General features: G+C 51.8%; 7 non-coding genes across 7 annotated transcripts; 6 read left to right on the forward strand and 1 right to left on the reverse strand.

Moving 5' to 3' along the window:
- The first annotated feature begins 3,952 nt into the window (after positions 1-3,952).
- Trnav-cac lies at positions 3,953-4,025 on the forward strand. Its single transcript has one exon. It is a non-coding gene; the product is annotated as a tRNA-Val (tRNA).
- A 158-nt stretch (positions 4,026-4,183) lies between these two features.
- On the forward strand, positions 4,184-4,256 carry Trnav-aac. Its single transcript has one exon. It is a non-coding gene; the product is annotated as a tRNA-Val (tRNA).
- A 194-nt stretch (positions 4,257-4,450) lies between these two features.
- Trnap-agg lies at positions 4,451-4,522 on the reverse strand. Its single transcript has one exon. It is a non-coding gene; the product is annotated as a tRNA-Pro (tRNA).
- A 402-nt stretch (positions 4,523-4,924) lies between these two features.
- Positions 4,925-4,997, forward strand: Trnav-cac. Its single transcript has one exon. It is a non-coding gene; the product is annotated as a tRNA-Val (tRNA).
- Positions 4,998-5,155: 158 nt separating this feature from the next.
- Trnav-aac lies at positions 5,156-5,228 on the forward strand. Its single transcript has one exon. It is a non-coding gene; the product is annotated as a tRNA-Val (tRNA).
- A 6,005-nt stretch (positions 5,229-11,233) lies between these two features.
- Positions 11,234-11,306, forward strand: Trnav-cac. Its single transcript has one exon. It is a non-coding gene; the product is annotated as a tRNA-Val (tRNA).
- Positions 11,307-11,464: 158 nt separating this feature from the next.
- Trnav-aac lies at positions 11,465-11,537 on the forward strand. Its single transcript has one exon. It is a non-coding gene; the product is annotated as a tRNA-Val (tRNA).
- The last annotated feature ends 5,721 nt before the right edge of the window (positions 11,538-17,258 follow it).

Below are 17,258 nucleotides of genomic sequence, written 5' to 3' on the forward strand. Positions count from 1 at the left end.
GCGCTGTTAATAGCGGCTCGATGGCGATAGCAAACAGCGCCATCGACATAGGGCAGCCCTGTCTGACCGAACTTTCAATAGTTATCGGCCCCACTGATCGCCCGTTGAGCAAAATCGTGGACTGGGAGTGGCGCAGCAGTCGTGCGATGATGGTGAGGAAACGGTGGGGGAAGTTCATTGTCTGCATGGTTTGCAATAAGTACGCATGGTTCACACGGTCGAATGCTTTGTCAAAATCGAGAGCAACCAAGGCGCACGGAATGCGACAGGCGGCAGCTACCGCTATGACGTCGCGATAGTCACACAAGGTGTCGTGAATGTTGCGGCCTATACCGACACTCGTTTGTGGCGGGGCTGTAACCGTGTTCATCACCGGTTTGAGTCTCCTAGCTATAATCCTTGCAAAGATCTTATAATCACAGTTTAGAAGTGTGAGCGGGCGGTAGTGTTTTGCGGATTGCGCCAATGGTGACTTAGGAACCGGTATGATCAAGCCCTCACTGAATTGTCGCGGGATGTCTTTGTCGGGGTCCATTAATTCCTGGCATATGCACGTCAGTTTCGGTAACAACAGGCGTTTAAATGTGCGATAGAACTCCACCGGTAGGCCGTCTGGACCAGGTGACTTGTTCTCAGGGCCCGTCAGCAGTGCATCTTCTACTTCCTCTTCTGTAGGTTCAGCCAACAATTGAAGTGCTTCCGTCTGATTCACCTTGCGGGTTATACCCGACAGTAAAGCCTCCATCGCCTCGTGATCCACAGGGCCAGCGGCGTATAGCGTCGCATAATAGTGCTTCATCTCAGCTGATATCTCACGCTGCTGCAACAACAAACAGCCGTCCTCCGTCCGTAGTTCAGTGACCAGTTTCCTGCGGCGACCTGTCCGCTCCTTAAGTACGTGATAGATGGAAGGTTGCTCGCCGGCGACACCGTCACGAAGTCGCGCCCTGACTTTGCACCCGATGAGCTTTTGACGCGTCAAAGTCGTAATCGTGGCTTTTATCCGTTGTATTTCCTGGTGATTGTCTATAATCGACGCGTCCGGGCGGTATAAGTCTCGAAGGACCTGGAAATAGAACTCGACCGTCCTGGTGTACCACTCCTTCCTGTCACGGGAGTATCTCATAAAGGCCTTCCTGATCGTCGGTTTTGCACAGTTGAGCCACCATTCCAACGCCGAGGCATATTGAGAAAACCTTCTCTCACAAGCCGCCCAAGACGCAGCGAAGAGTTCATGGCATGCCTGTTCGTCCAAATGCGATACATTCAACTTCCAGTATCCTCTTCCACGGTACGTCCCTTGGCGTTGGAGGTTGAGGGTACAAATGTACGCCGCGTGGTCAGAGAAGACGGTCGGCCATATCTCCGTCTGCAAAAGTCTTCGACTTAAATCCAGCGTGACGTAAATACGATCGAGTCGGCTGGCGGAGTGAGTCGTGATATGCGTGAATCCTGGCCTATCGCCATTGACGTGTTCCCAGGTATCAATAAAATGAAAGTCCCGTATTATAGCCGCTAGATCCGGACAAGTGTTAAAATGTGGCGTCTGGTCTTTCGGAGATAGGACGCAGTTGTAGTCGCCACCGAATATAATGTGGTCGTAATGGCCTACAAGCAATGGTGCAATAGCAACGTTAAAAAAATGCCGCCCGTTGCTGTCTATTACCAGTGCCTGAAGGGGCATAGACGTTGACAATACGAGTATCGTAAATGGTGAGCGCCATGCCTCTCGCCGTTGGGAGGTACTCTACGTCAGTCGCTAGTATCCCTTCCTTTGTGAGGATGGCTGTTCCAAGTTCTTGCACAGTCCCGGGATGAGTGAAGGCTATATATCCACTAATCGTGGCGAGGTCTATGTTCTTCACCTCTTGTAGTAAGACCACGTCGAGTTCGGCCGCATATAACATATCACGGAAGGTCTGTAGCTTTAGATTGCTGCTGATACTGTTGATGTTGACAGTCCCTATCCTGTAAGCTTGTGCTGAAGTCATTCGCGGATGGAAGGAAGGAAGGCCTCTTCTGTGACTACACACACTATAGATTACTGGTCGCTGGGGCGGGGGGGAAGCCCATCCGTATCATCCCCGACCCCGCGCATGACCGCTGTCCCCACACCAACCATAGGATCGTCATTCAAGTCCCCTCCTGGCGGAACGTTTTCCACATCATCGGCCCAGTTGCCGGTCGCCCGGAGGCCAACCTCCGGGGTGTCGCCGTCAAGTGTCTGCATGGGTAAGTCATGCGGGGTCACCTCCCGTGTCGCGTGCACTACCATCCGTTCGGTGGGAGGGGTAGGTGGCTCGGCCGTCGCAAGAATGTCCGCCGGAATGAGGACCTGGTGGATGCCATCGTCTTGTGCTACCGGTGGTCCTCCAAGTGTGCGGGCAACCCGCTGAGCCTTTTCTCGCACCTCCTTCGCCGTCTGGTCCGCGTTCGGGGGCGCAATCCGTTGTTTTTTGCGCCTGCGGGGTGAGTGCCGTGGTCGGCTCATCTCACTATCGGAAGATACGGTCTGGTCCGGTTCCTGCGGGCCCTCCGGATCCTGGAGCACGACGTTGTCAGCCGCAGCAACTGCGGCATGGCCCTCGTCATCGGGAGTTACCTGTTGCTCTGACTGGGCAGCGGATAAGTTTGTCGCCGTTATCTGGTTCGTGACTATGGGCGCATCGTTGGTCTCAGGTGGTGACGGGCGAGGAGCCGCCTCCTCTACTAGTAAGTGGTCCGGTTCCGGTCCTCTGACTGCCGCAACGTAACTTACCGGCAACGACTGCATAGTCGCAGGTCTTTCGGATTCTCCCACTGGTAACTGCGCTATCCTCCGCTGCATGCAGTCCGAGCGAACATGGCCTTCCTTACCACAACCTGAGCACGTTCGGGGTTGCCCGTCATACATGACAATGGCTCTACATCCACTGACGTATATATATGAAGGGACGTGACGCCGAAGATCAATTTTGATCTGCCGCACCCCATTGAGAACAGGGAAGGTATTGAAAGTTGTCCACTTCTCCGCTGTATTACTTAAGACCGTGCCATATGTAGTAAGAACCTGATTGATCTGCCCTGCAGGCACCTCAAACGGAAGTTCAAAGATCCTAATGGTCCTGACGCCAAGTCCCGCCATTTCAACCGCCACATCCCCCACGTTACCGTCACAATGGGTGAACTTAAATCGACCTCCCGAAGAGGCTATTACTCGTGCACAGCATTCTGTGTTCGACATCTTCACATAGACTGTTCGGCTAACTATCGACAAATGGATCCCGATAACGTCGCCAAATTGTAACTTCACTACATCGCGCAAAAAGGCCTCTATTTCGTATGGCTTAGGTCGTGCATAATGGTCGTCGAAACTAAATTTCAGTGTGTTTGTACGGAAATGAGACTCCATCGTTACCACGTGTACATGACTAAATTCCTCGAGAAACGGCTAGTCCCACCGTGTTGACTCACCACTCGCCGCGGAGCTGGCCGGAACAGCGAGGACGTAAACAGCGCATGTCCGCTCACCTCGCCAGCCGCGAGTAGACTGCCCCTAGACCAACGAGCCCTGTGACACGGCGAATGCCAATTATTCCAGTCCCTCGATGTCGTCCAGGGTGCCCTGGAAGTCTCGTGTACGCTGGCGGGATGGGGGCGGTGCGAATTCCCGCGGTCGGCGGTCTTCCTGGGCTACTGGTACCTTCATGTAGAGCTGCCGCTGGGCTCGCACTGCCTGCTGCTGAGAAAGTGATTGCTTTTGCTGATATGACTTGCAATAACGACTGCGCGAAACGCCGCTATCTCGTTAGGGGTGCTACGGCAGACACCCTCTCGAGCACCCCGAAGACTTCTTGAGCCCTCGGCTGTGATGGGTTCCAGGCTGACAAAAGAACTGTCGTGTGTGCATTCGCGGACGAGAGAAAGTCTGAGGCAAGTTCGAGTGAACAAGGATGGACTCCTGGGGTCCGTCGTTTCCGTAGTGTAGCGGTTATCACGTCTGCTTCACACGCAGAAGGTCCCCGGTTCGATCCCGGGCGGGAACAGTATTTTCCTGCCTATGTCGTATTGTCCTCCAATGAGCCACGTCGTGTGTGGATCTGCTGCATGTCCCTTCGTTTTGCAAGTACCACATTTATTGAATTTTTTAGTTACGATGGCAACATCACTACAAGTTGTCTGTGAAGTAAGGTGCACACAAGCAGTTTCCGTGGTGTAGCGGTTATCACGTCTGCCTAACACGCAGAAGGTCCCCGGTTCGATCCCGGGCGGAAACACTTTTTCATCACTTTAAGCAAGACGTACTAACATGCTTCTGCTACCATCTGTACCCGAAACCTTCGTAATCGCCTTCACGCGTCGGACCCGAGTGTCAATTGCTCACATCGAATAAGAAATTCATTTGATATTGACGGCGAGCTTTTTGCGCTGACTCAGCCACTGACGTGCGATCAGTTTGCACAAAACGCTAGGGCTCGTCCGGGATTTGAACCCGGGACCTCCTGCCCCCTAAGCAGGAATCATACCCCTAGACCAACGAGCCCTGTGACACGGCGAATGCCAATTATTCCAGTCCCTCGATGTCGTCCAGGGTGCCCTGGAAGTCTCGTGTACGCTGGCGGGATGGGGGCGGTGCGAATTCCCGCGGTCGGCGGCCTTCCTGGGCTACTGGTACCTTCATGTAGAGCTGCCGCTGGGCTCGCACTGCCTGCTGCTGAGAAAGTGATTGCTTTTGCTGATATGACTTGCAATAACGACTGCGCGAAACGCCGCTATCTCGTTAGGGGTGCTACGGCAGACACCCTCTCGAGCACCCCGAAGACTTCTTGAGCCCTCGGCTGTGATGGGTTCCAGGCTGACAAAAGAACTGTCGTGTGTGCATTCGCGGACGAGAGAAAGTCTGAGGCAAGTTCGAGTGAACAAGGATGGACTCCTGGGGTCCGTCGTTTCCGTAGTGTAGCGGTTATCACGTCTGCTTCACACGCAGAAGGTCCCCGGTTCGATCCCGGGCGGGAACAGTATTTTCCTGCCTATGTCGTATTGTCCTCCAATGAGCCACGTCGTGTGTGGATCTGCTGCATGTCCCTTCGTTTTGCAAGTACCACATTTATTGAATTTTTTAGTTACGATGGCAACATCACTACAAGTTGTCTGTGAAGGAAGGTGCACACAAGCAGTTTCCGTGGTGTAGCGGTTATCACGTCTGCCTAACACGCAGAAGGTCCCCGGTTCGATCCCGGGCGGAAACACTTTTTCATCACTTTAAGCAAGACGTACTAACATGCATCTGCTACCATCTGTACCCGAAACCTTCGTAATCGCCTTCACGCGTCGGACCCGAGTGTCAATTGCTCACATCGAATAAGAAATTCATTTGATATTGACGGCGAGCTTTTTGCGCTGACTCAGCCACTGACGTGCGATCAGTTTGCACAAAACGCTAGGGCTCGTCCGGGATTTGAACCCGGGACCTCCTGCACCCTAAGCAGGAATCATACCCCTTTTTTTTTTTTTTTTTTTTTTTTTTTTTTTTTTTTTTTTTTTTTTTTTTTTTTTTTTGGGCCTCCCTTCTCCCCACATAGCCCATCCAATCGCTCGCCTTTTCTGCCTTCGTCGGCTAGCTTCTACGCTTTAAATTTATTAGATTTTTTTTTTTTTTTTTTTTTTTTTTTTTTTTTTTTTTTTTTTTTGTGGAAATGGTAGAACATAAAGTAAATGAAAACAAAAGGGATGAGTGGCTTCGACTCATGAATGCCATCTCCGAGAAGAAATCCTCTGTATGTGCCGCCTCCATCGGCATTGTGGTTGTTCGTGATTTTTCTCAAATTACCTTTGGCAACCGTACCTTAGTGGCCCTCTTACGTCGGAAAACTGTAAGGTCGGCTTCTCGGGTTGCAATGTGTTCACTCCGTTGCGAGTTCGTCCTGTTGCATCGTGTGGTCCCTTCTCTTTACTGTCCTGTCTTGTCGACTCTTAGCTTTACACCCGCCAATTCTGTGGGGGATCCGTGATCGCTTTGATGAGAAAATTTGCGTATTCCTGTTTATAATGTGGAAGTTTGCGAAGTCCATCGTGCTGTGTTTGTAAATATGTCGAAAAGTCTCCAATGCTACGTTCTGAGTTTGTAATAATATAGTAGATTGCTTGTCCTTTCAGCCAGTTTACGGCATTTCGTTTCGTGGTAGGGTAGAGGTCATCGTCCGGTAGAAGTAGACTCTTAAGGGTGATGGCTTGAGGGGACGTGCGTTGTAGAAATGCCAAGAGGTTTCTAACCGCTTTCCAGATGTCATGCGCCGTACCGCATACGAATGTGTGTTCATCAGTATCTTGCACGTTACAGGTTGCACAAAGGGAAGTATCAGCCAAATGTATCGAATGTAATCGGGAAGTCGTGGGAAGTTTCCTATTGACCACGTAATACCACAATGCTCTCACTCCCGTTGGCAAATGTGGATGATGAACACTTCTCCATACACGTGGCCAGACTGCCTCGGGGTACTTAACTTCAATACTGTTTCGAGCGTGTGTCGTGAGCAAATATTTGTACACTGCTCGCACTGTGACTATTTGTTCCTCAGGCATTCCCAGGCGGATGTAGCTATAGTCAAGCAAAAATTGCTTGATATGATGAAGGTCGTCTGGTATGTGATGAACATCCACAGGCGCGTCAAGATTAGCCGGCTTTATTTCGTTCAATAGAAAAGTGGTGATACTATTGGGCGAATTCTTCCATCTGCTAAATGTAGAACTGACGTACAGGGCCCGTGTCTTCGTATAGACGTCGGTGAGGTTGAGACCACCTGACGCCGACGGTAGAGTCAACGTAGAATACTTGACTTTGAAAATGTGGCCGCGGCTGACAAAGTGGCCGAAGGCAGCTAACAATCTGCTTGCCATCGGGAGGGGTAGCGGAAGTACGCGTGCCACATAGTTAATTTTTGAGACGAGATAAATGTTCACCAAGGCCACGCGTTGTATTTCGTCCAGCGACCTGAGGGTATGTTGACGTATGCTCGCGCGCACTGTATTTAGCAAATCTTTGTAATTGATTGCAATCGTGCGTCGGATGTCACGAGTAAATTTCACTCCCAAGCACTTCATGACCGTGATCACCTTGATCTGTCCAGGAATAGGGGCCTTCAATCCGCGACCGATGTTCAGGACACCGGACTTCATTACATTCAACTGAGCCCCCGCCGCCTTCCTATACTGCTCTACTATGTCCATCGCCGTCTGTATCTCAGACGTGGTTCGCACAAGAAAGGCCACATCATCCGCGTAGGCGCGGCATACAAACTTGTGACCATACATCAGGACACCCTGGAGGTGTGAGGTCAGCGCTGTTAATAGCGGCTCGATGGCGATAGCAAACAGCGCCATCGACATAGGGCAGCCCTGTCTGACCGAACTTTCAATAGTTATCGGCCCCACTGATCGCCCGTTGAGCAAAATCGTGGACTGGGAGTGGCGCAGCAGTCGTGCGATGATGGTGAGGAAACGGTGGGGGAAGTTCATTGTCTGCATGGTTTGCAATAAGTACGCATGGTTCACACGGTCGAATGCTTTGTCAAAATCGAGAGCAACCAAGGCGCACGGAATGCGACAGGCGGCAGCTACCGCTATGACGTCGCGATAGTCACACAAGGTGTCGTGAATGTTGCGGCCTATACCGACACTCGTTTGTGGCGGGGCTGTAACCGTGTTCATCACCGGTTTGAGTCTCCTAGCTATAATCCTTGCAAAGATCTTATAATCACAGTTTAGAAGTGTGAGCGGGCGGTAGTGTTTTGCGGATTGCGCCAATGAATTGTCGCGGGATGTCTTTGTCGGGGTCCATTAATTCCTGGCATATGCACGTCAGTTTCGGTAACAACAGGCGTTTAAATGTGCGATAGAACTCCACCGGTAGGCCGTCTGGACCAGGTGACTTGTTCTCAGGGCCCGTCAGCAGTGCATCTTCTACTTCCTCTTCTGTAGGTTCAGCCAACAATTGAAGTGCTTCCGTCTGATTCACCTTGCGGGTTATACCCGACAGTAAAGCCTCCATCGCCTCGTGATCCACAGGGCCAGCGGCGTATAGCGTCGCATAATAGTGCTTCATCTCAGCTGATATCTCACGCTGCTGCAACAACAAACAGCCGTCCTCCGTCCGTAGTTCAGTGACCAGTTTCCTGCGGCGACCTGTCCGCTCCTTAAGTACGTGATAGATGGAAGGTTGCTCGCCGGCGACACCGTCACGAAGTCGCGCCCTGACTTTGCACCCGATGAGCTTTTGACGCGTCAAAGTCGTAATCGTGGCTTTTATCCGTTGTATTTCCTGGTGATTGTCTATAATCGACGCGTCCGGGCGGTATAAGTCTCGAAGGACCTGGAAATAGAACTCGACCGTCCTGGTGTACCACTCCTTCCTGTCACGGGAGTATCTCATAAAGGCCTTCCTGATCGTCGGTTTTGCACAGTTGAGCCACCATTCCAACGCCGAGGCATATTGAGAAAACCTTCTCTCACAAGCCGCCCAAGACGCAGCGAAGAGTTCATGGCATGCCTGTTCGTCCAAATGCGATACATTCAACTTCCAGTATCCTCTTCCACGGTACGTCCCTTGGCGTTGGAGGTTGAGGGTACAAATGTACGCCGCGTGGTCAGAGAAGACGGTCGGCCATATCTCCGTCTGCAAAAGTCTTCGACTTAAATCCAGCGTGACGTAAATACGATCGAGTCGGCTGGCGGAGTGAGTCGTGATATGCGTGAATCCTGGCCTATCGCCATTGACGTGTTCCCAGGTATCAATAAAATGAAAGTCCCGTATTATAGCCGCTAGATCCGGACAAGTGTTAAAATGTGGCGTCTGGTCTTTCGGAGATAGGACGCAGTTGTAGTCGCCACCGAATATAATGTGGTCGTAATGGCCTACAAGCAATGGTGCAATAGCAACGTTAAAAAAATGCCGCCCGTTGCTGTCTATTACCAGTGCCTGAAGGGGCATAGACGTTGACAATACGAGTATCGTAAATGGTGAGCGCCATGCCTCTCGCCGTTGGGAGGTACTCTACGTCAGTCGCTAGTATCCCTTCCTTTGTGAGGATGGCTGTTCCAAGTTCTTGCACAGTCCCGGGATGAGTGAAGGCTATATATCCACTAATCGTGGCGAGGTCTATGTTCTTCACCTCTTGTAGTAAGACCACGTCGAGTTCGGCCGCATATAACATATCACGGAAGGTCTGTAGCTTTAGATTGCTGCTGATACTGTTGATGTTGACAGTCCCTATCCTGTAAGCTTGTGCTGAAGTCATTCGCGGATGGAAGGAAGGAAGGCCTCTTCTGTGACTACACACACTATAGATTACTGGTCGCTGGGGCGGGGGGGAAGCCCATCCGTATCATCCCCGACCCCGCGCATGACCGCTGTCCCCACACCAACCATAGGATCGTCATTCAAGTCCCCTCCTGGCGGAACGTTTTCCACATCATCGGCCCAGTTGCCGGTCGCCCGGAGGCCAACCTCCGGGGTGTCGCCGTCAAGTGTCTGCATGGGTAAGTCATGCGGGGTCACCTCCCGTGTCGCGTGCACTACCATCCGTTCGGTGGGAGGGGTAGGTGGCTCGGCCGTCGCAAGAATGTCCGCCGGAATGAGGACCTGGTGGATGCCATCGTCTTGTGCTACCGGTGGTCCTCCAAGTGTGCGGGCAACCCGCTGAGCCTTTTCTCGCACCTCCTTCGCCGTCTGGTCCGCGTTCGGGGGCGCAATCCGTTGTTTTTTGCGCCTGCGGGGTGAGTGCCGTGGTCGGCTCATCTCACTATCGGAAGATACGGTCTGGTCCGGTTCCTGCGGGCCCTCCGGATCCTGGAGCACGACGTTGTCAGCCGCAGCAACTGCGGCATGGCCCTCGTCATCGGGAGTTACCTGTTGCTCTGACTGGGCAGCGGATAAGTTTGTCGCCGTTATCTGGTTCGTGACTATGGGCGCATCGTTGGTCTCAGGTGGTGACGGGCGAGGAGCCGCCTCCTCTACTAGTAAGTGGTCCGGTTCCGGTCCTCTGACTGCCGCAACGTAACTTACCGGCAACGACTGCATAGTCGCAGGTCTTTCGGATTCTCCCACTGGTAACTGCGCTATCCTCCGCTGCATGCAGTCCGAGCGAACATGGCCTTCCTTACCACAACCTGAGCACGTTCGGGGTTGCCCGTCATACATGACAATGGCTCTACATCCACTGACGTATATATATGAAGGGACGTGACGCCGAAGATCAATTTTGATCTGCCGCACCCCATTGAGAACAGGGAAGGTATTGAAAGTTGTCCACTTCTCCGCTTTATTACTTAAGACCGTGCCATATGTAGTAAGAACCTGATTGATCTGCCCTGCAGGCACCTCAAACGGAAGTTCAAAGATCCTAATGGTCCTGACGCCAAGTCCCGCCATTTCAACCGCCACATCCCCCACGTTACCGTCACAATGGGTGAACTTAAATCGACCTCCCGAAGAGGCTATTACTCGTGCACAACATTCTGTGTTCGACATCTTCACATAGACTGTTCGGCTAACTATCGACAAATGGATCCCGATAACGTCGCCAAATTGTAACTTCACTACATCGCGCAAAAAGGCCTCTATTTCGTATGGCTTAGGTCGTGCATAATGGTCGTCGAAACTAAATTTCAGTGTGTTTGTACGGAAATGAGACTCCATCGTTACCACGTGTACATGACTAAATTCCTCGAGAAACGGCTAGTCCCACCGTGTTGACTCACCACTCGCCGCGGAGCTGGCCGGAACAGCGAGGACGTAAACAGCGCACGTCCGCTCACCTCGCCAGCCGCGAGTAGACTGCCCCTAGACCAACGAGCCCTGTGACACGGCGAATGCCAATTATTCCAGTCCCTCGATGTCGTCCAGGGTGCCCTGGAAGTCTCGTGTACGCTGGCGGGATGGGGGCGGTGCGAATTCCCGCGGTCGGCGGCCTTCCTGGGCTACTGGTACCTTCATGTAGAGCTGCCGCTGGGCTCGCACTGCCTGCTGCTGAGAAAGTGATTGCTTTTGCTGATATGACTTGCAATAACGACTGCGCGAAACGCCGCTATCTCGTTAGGGGTGCTACGGCAGACACCCTCTCGAGCACCCCGAAGACTTCTTGAGCCCTCGGCTGTGATGGGTTCCAGGCTGACAAAAGAACTGTCGTGTGTGCATTCGCGGACGAGAGAAAGTCTGAGGCAAGTTCGAGTGAACAAGGATGGACTCCTGGGGTCCGTCGTTTCCGTAGTGTAGCGGTTATCACGTCTGCTTCACACGCAGAAGGTCCCCGGTTCGATCCCGGGCGGGAACAGTATTTTCCTGCCTATGTCGTATTGTCCTCCAATGAGCCACGTCGTGTGTGGATCTGCTGCATGTCCCTTCGTTTTGCAAGTACCACATTTATTGAATTTTTTAGTTACGATGGCAACATCACTACAAGTTGTCTGTGAAGGAAGGTGCACACAAGCAGTTTCCGTGGTGTAGCGGTTATCACGTCTGCCTAACACGCAGAAGGTCCCCGGTTCGATCCCGGGCGGAAACACTTTTTCATCACTTTAAGCAAGACGTACTAACATGCATCTGCTACCATCTGTACCCGAAACCTTCGTAATCGCCTTCACGCGTCGGACCCGAGTGTCAATTGCTCACATCGAATAAGAAATTCATTTGATATTGACGGCGAGCTTTTTGCGCTGACTCAGCCACTGACGTGCGATCAGTTTGCACAAAACGCTAGGGCTCGTCCGGGATTTGAACCCGGGACCTCCTGCACCCTAAGCAGGAATCATACCCCTTTTTTTTTTTTTTTTTTTTTTTTTTTTTTTTTTTTTTTTTTTTTTTTTTTTTTTGGGCCTCCCTTCTCCCCACATAGCCCATCCAATCGCTCGCCTTTTCTGCCTTCGTCGGCTAGCTTCTACGCTTTAAATTTATTAGATTTTTTTTTTTTTTTTTTTTTTTTTTTTTTTTTTTTTTTTTTTGTGGAAATGGTAGAACATAAAGTAAATGAAAACAAAAGGGATGAGTGGCTTCGACTCATGAATGCCATCTCCGAGAAGAAATCCTCTGTATGTGCCGCCTCCATCGGCATTGTGGTTGTTCGTGATTTTTCTCAAATTACCTTTGGCAACCGTACCTTAGTGGCCCTCTTACGTCGGAAAACTGTAAGGTCGGCTTCTCGGGTTGCAATGTGTTCACTCCGTTGCGAGTTCGTCCTGTTGCATCGTGTGGTCCCTTCTCTTTACTGTCCTGTCTTGTCGACTCTTAGCTTTACACCCGCCAATTCTGTGGGGGATCCGTGATCGCTTTGATGAGAAAATTTGCGTATTCCTGTTTATAATGTGGAAGTTTGCGAAGTCCATCGTGCTGTGTTTGTAAATATGTCGAAAAGTCTCCAATGCTACGTTCTGAGTTTGTAATAATATAGTAGATTGCTTGTCCTTTCAGCCAGTTTACGGCATTTCGTTTCGTGGTAGGGTAGAGGTCATCGTCCGGTAGAAGTAGACTCTTAAGGGTGATGGCTTGAGGGGACGTGCGTTGTAGAAATGCCAAGAGGTTTCTAACCGCTTTCCAGATGTCATGCGCCGTACCGCATACGAATGTGTGTTCATCAGTATCTTGCACGTTACAGGTTGCACAAAGGGAAGTATCAGCCAAATGTATCGAATGTAATCGGGAAGTCGTGGGAAGTTTCCTATTGACCACGTAATACCACAATGCTCTCACTCCCGTTGGCAAATGTGGATGATGAACACTTCTCCATACACGTGGCCAGACTGCCTCGGGGTACTTAACTTCAATACTGTTTCGAGCGTGTGTCGTGAGCAAATATTTGTACACTGCTCGCACTGTGACTATTTGTTCCTCAGGCATTCCCAGGCGGATGTAGCTATAGTCAAGCAAAAATTGCTTGATATGATGAAGGTCGTCTGGTATGTGATGAACATCCACAGGCGCGTCAAGATTAGCCGGCTTTATTTCGTTCAATAGAAAAGTGGTGATACTATTGGGCGAATTCTTCCATCTGCTAAATGTAGAACTGACGTACAGGGCCCGTGTCTTCGTATAGACGTCGGTGAGGTTGAGACCACCTGACGCCGACGGTAGAGTCAACGTAGAATACTTGACTTTGAAAATGTGGCCGCGGCTGACAAAGTGGCCGAAGGCAGCTAACAATCTGCTTGCCATCGGGAGGGGTAGCGGAAGTACGCGTGCCACATAGTTAATTTTTGAGACGAGATAAATGTTCACCAAGGCCACGCGTTGTATTTCGTCCAGCGACCTGAGGGTATGTTGACGTATGCTCGCGCGCACTGTATTTAGCAAATCTTTGTAATTGATTGCAATCGTGCGTCGGATGTCACGAGTAAATTTCACTCCCAAGCACTTCATGACCGTGATCACCTTGATCTGTCCAGGAATAGGGGCCTTCAATCCGCGACCGATGTTCAGGACACCGGACTTCATTACATTCAACTGAGCCCCCGCCGCCTTCCTATACTGCTCTACTATGTCCATCGCCGTCTGTATCTCAGACGTGGTTCGCACAAGAAAGGCCACATCATCCGCGTAGGCGCGGCATACAAACTTGTGACCATACATCAGGACACCCTGGAGGTGTGAGGTCAGCGCTGTTAATAGCGGCTCGATGGCGATAGCAAACAGCGCCATCGACATAGGGCAGCCCTGTCTGACCGAACTTTCAATAGTTATCGGCCCCACTGATCGCCCGTTGAGCAAAATCGTGGACTGGGAGTGGCGCAGCAGTCGTGCGATGATGGTGAGGAAACGGTGGGGGAAGTTCATTGTCTGCATGGTTTGCAATAAGTACGCATGGTTCACACGGTCGAATGCTTTGTCAAAATCGAGAGCAACCAAGGCGCACGGAATGCGACAGGCGGCAGCTACCGCTATGACGTCGCGATAGTCACACAAGGTGTCGTGAATGTTGCGGCCTATACCGACACTCGTTTGTGGCGGGGCTGTAACCGTGTTCATCACCGGTTTGAGTCTCCTAGCTATAATCCTTGCAAAGATCTTATAATCACAGTTTAGAAGTGTGAGCGGGCGGTAGTGTTTTGCGGATTGCGCCAATGAATTGTCGCGGGATGTCTTTGTCGGGGTCCATTAATTCCTGGCATATGCACGTCAGTTTCGGTAACAACAGGCGTTTAAATGTGCGATAGAACTCCACCGGTAGGCCGTCTGGACCAGGTGACTTGTTCTCAGGGCCCGTCAGCAGTGCATCTTCTACTTCCTCTTCTGTAGGTTCAGCCAACAATTGAAGTGCTTCCGTCTGATTCACCTTGCGGGTTATACCCGACAGTAAAGCCTCCATCGCCTCGTGATCCACAGGGCCAGCGGCGTATAGCGTCGCATAATAGTGCTTCATCTCAGCTGATATCTCACGCTGCTGCAACAACAAACAGCCGTCCTCCGTCCGTAGTTCAGTGACCAGTTTCCTGCGGCGACCTGTCCGCTCCTTAAGTACGTGATAGATGGAAGGTTGCTCGCCGGCGACACCGTCACGAAGTCGCGCCCTGACTTTGCACCCGATGAGCTTTTGACGCGTCAAAGTCGTAATCGTGGCTTTTATCCGTTGTATTTCCTGGTGATTGTCTATAATCGACGCGTCCGGGCGGTATAAGTCTCGAAGGACCTGGAAATAGAACTCGACCGTCCTGGTGTACCACTCCTTCCTGTCACGGGAGTATCTCATAAAGGCCTTCCTGATCGTCGGTTTTGCACAGTTGAGCCACCATTCCAACGCCGAGGCATATTGAGAAAACCTTCTCTCACAAGCCGCCCAAGACGCAGCGAAGAGTTCATGGCATGCCTGTTCGTCCAAATGCGATACATTCAACTTCCAGTATCCTCTTCCACGGTACGTCCCTTGGCGTTGGAGGTTGAGGGTACAAATGTACGCCGCGTGGTCAGAGAAGACGGTCGGCCATATCTCCGTCTGCAAAAGTCTTCGACTTAAATCCAGCGTGACGTAAATACGATCGAGTCGGCTGGCGGAGTGAGTCGTGATATGCGTGAATCCTGGCCTATCGCCATTGACGTGTTCCCAGGTATCAATAAAATGAAAGTCCCGTATTATAGCCGCTAGATCCGGACAAGTGTTAAAATGTGGCGTCTGGTCTTTCGGAGATAGGACGCAGTTGTAGTCGCCACCGAATATAATGTGGTCGTAATGGCCTACAAGCAATGGTGCAATAGCAACGTTAAAAAAATGCCGCCCGTTGCTGTCTATTACCAGTGCCTGAAGGGGCATAGACGTTGACAATACGAGTATCGTAAATGGTGAGCGCCATGCCTCTCGCCGTTGGGAGGTACTCTACGTCAGTCGCTAGTATCCCTTCCTTTGTGAGGATGGCTGTTCCAAGTTCTTGCACAGTCCCGGGATGAGTGAAGGCTATATATCCACTAATCGTGGCGAGGTCTATGTTCTTCACCTCTTGTAGTAAGACCACGTCGAGTTCGGCCGCATATAACATATCACGGAAGGTCTGTAGCTTTAGATTGCTGCTGATACTGTTGATGTTGACAGTCCCTATCCTGTAAGCTTGTGCTGAAGTCATTCGCGGATGGAAGGAAGGAAGGCCTCTTCTGTGACTACACACACTATAGATTACTGGTCGCTGGGGCGGGGGGGAAGCCCATCCGTATCATCCCCGACCCCGCGCATGACCGCTGTCCCCACACCAACCATAGGATCGTCATTCAAGTCCCCTCCTGGCGGAACGTTTTCCACATCATCGGCCCAGTTGCCGGTCGCCCGGAGGCCAACCTCCGGGGTGTCGCCGTCAAGTGTCTGCATGGGTAAGTCATGCGGGGTCACCTCCCGTGTCGCGTGCACTACCATCCGTTCGGTGGGAGGGGTAGGTGGCTCGGCCGTCGCAAGAATGTCCGCCGGAATGAGGACCTGGTGGATGCCATCGTCTTGTGCTACCGGTGGTCCTCCAAGTGTGCGGGCAACCCGCTGAGCCTTTTCTCGCACCTCCTTCGCCGTCTGGTCCGCGTTCGGGGGCGCAATCCGTTGTTTTTTGCGCCTGCGGGGTGAGTGCCGTGGTCGGCTCATCTCACTATCGGAAGATACGGTCTGGTCCGGTTCCTGCGGGCCCTCCGGATCCTGGAGCACGACGTTGTCAGCCGCAGCAACTGCGGCATGGCCCTCGTCATCGGGAGTTACCTGTTGCTCTGACTGGGCAGCGGATAAGTTTGTCGCCGTTATCTGGTTCGTGACTATGGGCGCATCGTTGGTCTCAGGTGGTGACGGGCGAGGAGCCGCCTCCTCTACTAGTAAGTGGTCCGGTTCCGGTCCTCTGACTGCCGCAACGTAACTTACCGGCAACGACTGCATAGTCGCAGGTCTTTCGGATTCTCCCACTGGTAACTGCGCTATCCTCCGCTGCATGCAGTCCGAGCGAACATGGCCTTCCTTACCACAACCTGAGCACGTTCGGGGTTGCCCGTCATACATGACAATGGCTCTACATCCACTGACGTATATATATGAAGGGACGTGACGCCGAAGATCAATTTTGATCTGCCGCACCCCATTGAGAACAGGGAAGGTATTGAAAGTTGTCCACTTCTCCGCTTTATTACTTAAGACCGTGCCATATGTAGTAAGAACCTGATTGATCTGCCCTGCAGGCACCTCAAACGGAAGTTCAAAGATCCTAATGGTCCTGACGCCAAGTCCCGCCATTTCAACCGCCACATCCCCCACGTTACCGTCACAATGGGTGAACTTAAATCGACCTCCCGAAGAGGCTATTACTCGTGCACAGCATTCTGTGTTCGACATCTTCACATAGACTGTTCGGCTAACTATCGACAAATGGATCCCGATAACGTCGCCAAATTGTAACTTCACTACATCGCGCAAAAAGGCCTCTATTTCGTATGGCTTAGGTCGTGCATAATGGTCGTCGAAACTAAATTTCAGTGTGTTTGTACGGAAATGAGACTCCATCGTTACCACGTGTACATGACTAAATTCCTCGAGAAACGGCTAGTCCCACCGTGTTGACTCACCACTCGCCGCGGAGCTGGCCGGAACAGCGAGGACGTAAACAGCGCACGTCCGCTCACCTCGCCAGCCGCGAGTAGACTGCCCCTAGACCAACGAGCCCTGTGACACGGCGAATGCCAATTATTCCAGTCCCTCGATGTCGTCCAGGGTGCCCTGGAAGTCTCGTGTACGCTGGCGGGATGGGGGCGGTGCGAATTCCCGCGGTCGGCGGCCTTCCTGGGC

Source organism: Schistocerca piceifrons, unplaced genomic scaffold, assembly GCF_021461385.2.
Source record: "Schistocerca piceifrons isolate TAMUIC-IGC-003096 unplaced genomic scaffold, iqSchPice1.1 HiC_scaffold_538, whole genome shotgun sequence".
NCBI lineage: Eukaryota > Metazoa > Arthropoda > Insecta > Orthoptera > Acrididae > Schistocerca > Schistocerca piceifrons.